Source organism: Orycteropus afer, unplaced genomic scaffold, assembly GCF_000298275.1.
Source record: "Orycteropus afer afer isolate SDZICR_OR568_19922 unplaced genomic scaffold, OryAfe1.0 scaffold00536, whole genome shotgun sequence".
Taxonomy (NCBI): Eukaryota; Metazoa; Chordata; class Mammalia; order Tubulidentata; family Orycteropodidae; genus Orycteropus; species Orycteropus afer.
This window is the reverse complement of record NW_006922123.1, coordinates 1795772-1802271: the sequence shown is the minus strand read 5'-3', so window position 1 is coordinate 1802271 and position 6500 is coordinate 1795772.

Genomic DNA, 6500 nt, shown 5'->3' with positions numbered 1-6500 from the left:
TTGTGAAGATTTTTGTTTTCTTTATATTGAGATGTAATCCATACTGCAGACTGTAGTCTTCAATCTTTATCAGTAAGTGTTTCAAGTTATCTTCACTTTCACCAAGCAAAGTTGTGTTGTTTGAATATCACAAGTTGTTTATGAGTCTTCCTCCAATCCTAATGCTGTGCTCTTCTTCACATAATGCAGCTTCTCAGATTATTTGTTCAGCATACTGATTGAATAAGTATGGTGAAAGGATTCAACCCTGACGAACTCCCTTCCTGATTTTAAACCATGTGGTATCCCCTTGTTCTATTTGAAAGACAGCCTCCTGGCCTATGTACAGGTTCTTCATGAGCACAATCAATTGTTCTGGAATTCTCATTCTTCTCAGTGTTATCTATAATTTGTTATGAGCCACACAATTGCATGCTTTTGCATAGTCAATAAAACACAAGTGAACATCTTTCTGGTATTCTCTGCTTTCAGCCAAGATCAATCTGATATCAGAAGACCAGAAGAGTTGTGAGGTAACATCAAGAAATAACACATGAAGAAAGTAAAAAGTCATTAAAAAGACAGGAAAGGAAGAAAAGACCAAAATGAAGGTCAGAAAAGACTCTGAAACTTGCTTTTGAATGGAGGGTAGCTAAGTGAATGGAAGAAATGATGAAGTAAAAGAACTGAACAGGAGATGTCCAAAGGTAGCTCAAGAAGACATAGTGAAGTATTATAAAAACTTACTGCTGTTGAGTTGGATCCGACTCATAGCAACCCTTCCTTGGGCTTCCTAAGCATATCACTATGAAAGTAGATTGCCTAATCTTCCTTCCGAGGAGTGGCTTGTGAGTTTGAACCACAAGCCTTCTGGTTAGCAGTCAAATGCCTTAGGCATTGTGTCACTAGAGGTCCCAATGTATAATATATTTTTAAAAAAATGTGCAAAGACCTGGGGTTAGAAAACCAAAGGGGAAGAACATATTTGGCCTTTCCAAAGCTGACAGAACTGAAGAAAAAATTCAAGCCTTGAATTTCAATATTAAAAAATTCTATAGATAAAATGTTGAATGATGCAGAAGGCATTAAAAGAAAATGGATGGAATACAAGAGGCACTGTATCAAAAATAATTGGTCAACATTCAACCTTTCATGAGGTGGCATAAGATCAAGAACTATTGGTACTGAAGGAAGAAGTCCAAGCTACATTAAAGGTATTGGTTAAAAACACAGCTTCAGGAATTGGCAGAATACTAACTGAGGTGTTTCAACAAACATTGGAAGTACTCATTTGGAAGAAAGGAACCCGGCCAATTTTGCTGGAAGAGATCCATATTAATGCCACTTCCAAAGAAGGGTTATCCAATGGGACGTAAAAATTATTGAACAATATCATTAACATCACATGCAAGTAAAATTTTACTGAAGATAATCCAAAAAGGTGCAGCAGTACATTGACAAGGAACTACCAGAAAATCAAGCTGAATTTAGAAGAGTACATGGAATGACATGCTGATGTCAAATGGATCTTGGCTGAAAGCAGAGAGTAACAGAAATATATTTTCCTTTTTTTTTTTTAATTGACCGTGCAAATGCATTTGACTGTGTGGGTCATAATAAAGTATGGTTAACATTGAGGAGAATCGGAATTCCAGAACACTTAGTTGTGCTTTTGTGGAACCTGTATATAGACCAAGAGTTGTTCCAACAGAACAAGGGGACACTATGTGGTTTTAAATCAGGAAAGGTGTGTGTCAGTTTTTCATACTTTCACTATAGTTATTTGATCTGTATGCTGAGCAACTAATCTGAGAAGATGGACTATATGAAAAAGAACATGGCGTCAGGATTGGAGGAAGACGTATTAACAACCTATAATATCCAGATGACACAACTTTGCTTGCTGAAAGTGAAGAAGACTTGAAGCACTTACTGATGAAGATCAAAGCCTACAGCCTTCAGTACGGATTATACTTCCATATAAAGAAAACAAAAATCCTTTCAATTGGACTGGTAAGCACCATCACAGTAAATAGTGAAAAGAATGAAGTTGTTAAAGATTTCACTTTCCTTGGATCCACAATAAACACCTATGGAAGGAATAGTCAAGAAATCATACAACAGGAGGGATGGGAAGAGGTAACTATGGGGAGGAAGTGGGAGGGGAGCTGTTGCATTGTGGTAAACTGTGCTCAATGACATGAGACAAAGTATATGTGAACTGTTGTATGGAAAGTGAATTTGCTCTGTAAATCTTCACCTAAATCACAATTAAAACAAAATAAATAAATAAGCCACCAACACACCAAGAACTAAGTGATACCATGTGGTGACATTTCAGAGGAGGGACAGTGAAGAGGTTCAAAGCAAGTTTGATGGGAGGAGGGGGCATTTGAGCTGTATCATGACAGGTCTCTAGGATTCTAGCCATGCAGAGATTAGTAAGAGGGCACTTCAGAGCAAGGAAGTGTAATACCAGAATAACTAAAAAAAAAAAAAGAAAAAAAAAAGTGTGCTACATGAAAAAAGAAAGAGAGAAAGAAAGAAATCATACAACATATTGCACTGGGAAAATCTGCTTCAAGGGACTCCTGAAAGTGTTAAAAGGCAAAGATGTCACTTTGAAGACAAAGGCGCACCTAACCCAAGCCATGGTATTTTCAATTACTTCATATGTATGTGAAAGCCGATAAAGACTAAGGAGGACTGAAGAAGAATTGATCCCTTTGATGTGTGGTGTTGGCAAAGAATACTGAAAATACTATGGGCTGCCAGAAGGACAAACAAATCTGTCTTGGAAGAAGTGTAGGCAGAATGTTCCTTGGAAGCGAGAATGGCCAGACTTTGTCTCATGTACTTTAGTCATATTGTCAGAAGGGACCATTCCCTGGAGAAGGCTGTCATGCTTGGTAAAGTGGAGGGTCAGCAAAAAGGGGGAAGACTCTCAAACAAATGGATCAAAATAAGGGTTGCAATGATTGGCTTAAGCATAGCAAGGATTGTGAGAAAGGCACAGAACTGGGAAGGTTTCCTTCTGTTGTATATAGGGTTGGTAAGAGTTGGCATTGACTCAATGGCACAGAAAATCAAAACCAACATGATAATTTAAAGTGATCAGTTATATACTTTTTTTGTGTGTGTATATATATACACGCACACACACACACACACACACAGGCAGGAGCTCTGGTAGCATAGTGCCTAAGGCATTTGACTGATTACTAGAAGGCTGGAGATTCAAACCCACCAGCCACTCCTCGAAAGGAAGACTGGGCAATCAATTTCCATAGGGATATCCCTCGGAAACCTAAGGAGGGGTCTCTATGAGTCGGAAACGACTTGATGGCAGTGAGGTTTTTTTTTTTTTTTTTAATATATATGAAGACTATTTCAAAGGGCAAAATGGGTGATTTTAATGTGAAAAGAAAGAAAAATAAATGATCATGTTAATTCACACCTGAAGAACCCTTTGACAACTCATCCAACATGTATTGATTGTGTGCTGACCATGTGCTCAAGGCCACTGAGCATACCCAGTGACCTAAATGGAAAGGTCTTCACAGAACAACGTTTGAATTGTAGTAAGGGAGACAAACAATAACCAGTAACCACCTGGAGATAGTTAAAGTTGATGCCAGAGGGTTCCAAGTACGTTGGAAAAGAAAAACAAGGTACTGTGGAGGGTTACATGCAATTCTTCAAGAGGTGGTCAGGACAGACTCTTCAAGAAGGTTCATCTGAGTAAAGACTTGTAGGTGGTGAGGGTGGTAGCCATGTGGGTATCGAGAACTTGCCAGTGCAGGGGAAAACCGGTGGAAAGTCCCTGTGGTAAGGGCCAGCATCATGTGTTATTCTTAGGTATCATTGAGTTAGTTTTGACTCATAGTGACCTTACGTGCGACAGAATGAAAAGTTGCCCAGTCTTCCTCCATCTTTACAATTGTTGCTACACTTGAGTCCATTCTTGCAGCTGCTGTGTGAATCCATCTCATTGAAGAGCTTCCTATTTTTCCTTTGTCCTCTGCCAAGCATGATGTCCTTTGCCTAGGACTGGTCGCTCTTCATAACATGTGCAAAGTACATGAGATGAAGTCTTACCATCCTCACTGTGAAGGAGCATTCTGGCTGTACTTCTTCCAAGACAGATTTTTACATTCTTCTCGAAGTCCATGGTCTATTCAATATTCTTAGCCAACGCTGTAGTTCAAATGCATCCGTTCCTCTGCAGCCTTTCTATTCACTGCCCAGCTTTCACATGCACATGAGGTGATTGGAAAGACCGTGGCTTTGGTCAAGTGCACCTTTGCACTTCAAGTGACATCTTTGCTTTTTAACACCTTGAAGAGATCTTTTGCAGCAGATTTGCTCAATGCAGTACTCTAATTTCTTGACTGCTGATTCCATGGCACTGACGGTGGATCCAAGTAAAATAAAACCTTTGACAATTTCAGTCTTTTCTCTACTTATCGTGGTGTTGCTTCTTGGTTCAGTTGGGAGGATTTTTGTTTTCTTTGTGTTGAGGTGTAACCGTACTGAAAGCTGTATCTTCGATCCTCATCAGTAAGTGGGTCAAGTCCCCTTCACTTTCAGCAAGCAAGGTTGTGTCATCTGCAATTGGCAGGTTGTGAATGAGTCTTCCGCCAGTCCCAATGCCAGTTCTTCATATAGTCCAGGCTCTCAACACAATACCAAACCAAGGCAATATTAAGGAGGCCAATGTCACTAGGGAAGGACGAATGAGGGGGATCTTATAGGGCCCTCTTTCACTTACTTAAGCTCCTCATAACATCTTCGTCCTGCCAGGAAGTTGAAGGAAACTTATTTTAGTGTAAAGGAATCTAACCTGTATATTTGCTTAGGATGTATTTCTTAGCTTTCAGTTTTGCTTATAAACCCCATAAGCTTAGAAAACACCTGTCATTCTTTTAAAAGATATTCCTATTTCTGGTTTTTCTCCCCCTATAAATTATAAGGTGTTGAGACCATGTTTTTCTCACCACCCTGTCTTTTGATTCATTTATGTTAAAACAAGCTCATTTTCTTCTCTCCTGAAACTAGTTTCATTTCAGAATGTTCTATTTTGTAATGGCTTCACATATCTTCACAGAAGAATAAACCAAACCGAAACAAACCAGAGTTGTCTTTTGTTTTTTTGTCTCCCTAAGTCTACTATTTATTAAATCATCAAATCTTTGTAATACTGTCTTTAAAAACATAATATTTCCTTTAAAAACAATCTTTCCATTCCCATGACCACTTCTTTGGTTCAGGTTCTTACCTCTTGTAAAATGTTATTACAGGATTCGCGTGGCCTTCCAGCCGCCAGTCTGCAAACTTCTGTTTACCCACTTGCTCATGTGTTCCTCCACTAAACTGTTTCAACAGCGTGGACCCCTAGCCCTGTGGGCGGAGTTACAGGTGCTCTTGAATGTTGTCATCCGTCACCCCTCCTTGTCCATATCAATTGGATAGTAATTTAGCCCTGGCTCCTAGTGGGGCTACCTGTATGTTAATACACTTTGTCTGTTGTATCAGTGGTCTCTCCATAGAGTTAAGCCAAAATAGTCACTGAAGACACATCAGAAGTGATGAGAAACCTGGCGTTTGACTTCATCTAAGAGATGAGCCGGTTCAGGTGAGGGTGGGACAGTGAGGCTTGGGAAGGCTGCTGGATGATGGATGGAGGAAAGGAAAGCAGAGCCATGGCCCTTAGGTGACCAGGACGTCTTCCAGGGACACCGAGGGGGGCGATAATGCACAGGAAACCACAAGAGACAGCCTGGTCTGCCTACAACAAAGGCTGGACCACATTCACTTGCGCCAATTATGCGAATAAAATATGGAAAGCATTCATTGCTTGAAATATCAGAGAGATTAAAACATCAGTTTTCTGAGGGGAGAAGTCAAGGTTGGAGAAGGTACAATTGTACGGTCACAATATTTCATGTGAGCGTGCACTGAACTTGGATTCAATGTGCAAAGGCACAGTAGAAATGACCTAAGGAATCAAACGTAGGCTTGACTGACTTTCCATTCATGTGAAAGAGAAATTAGGTTAAAACAAGTGGATAATGTTTCTTCATATAACTTTTCTTGTCCTAAGTATTCACTCATATAGTCTCTTGCAATCCAACAAGTGATTTATGACCTTCTGCGTCTGCCACGCAGTGGAGTCACAGAGCTGAGAGATGCGGGGTAGCACAGTGCTGCAGGAGACTGGGCTTGGCCACGAGGCCGAAATGTGAGGTTCACTGCAATGCACTTTCAGACAAGTAAGCACATTCACCTTCCCGCTTCCACTGACTTTACTTTTGCAATGATTACATCCACTCCCGGCTCTCTAGGGCTGAGGCCTGTGGAATGAGAAGTCCTGGAGCACAAAGAAGGACGTAGGAGAAAAGGAACATTATGTTAATGTGTTTTTTAACACTTGCATTGAAAAGCCACACGATTTGATTAGAAAGTAAAACCAAAAGACCCAAGCCACGTCCCTGCCATTGAGCTGATTCTGACTACAGTGA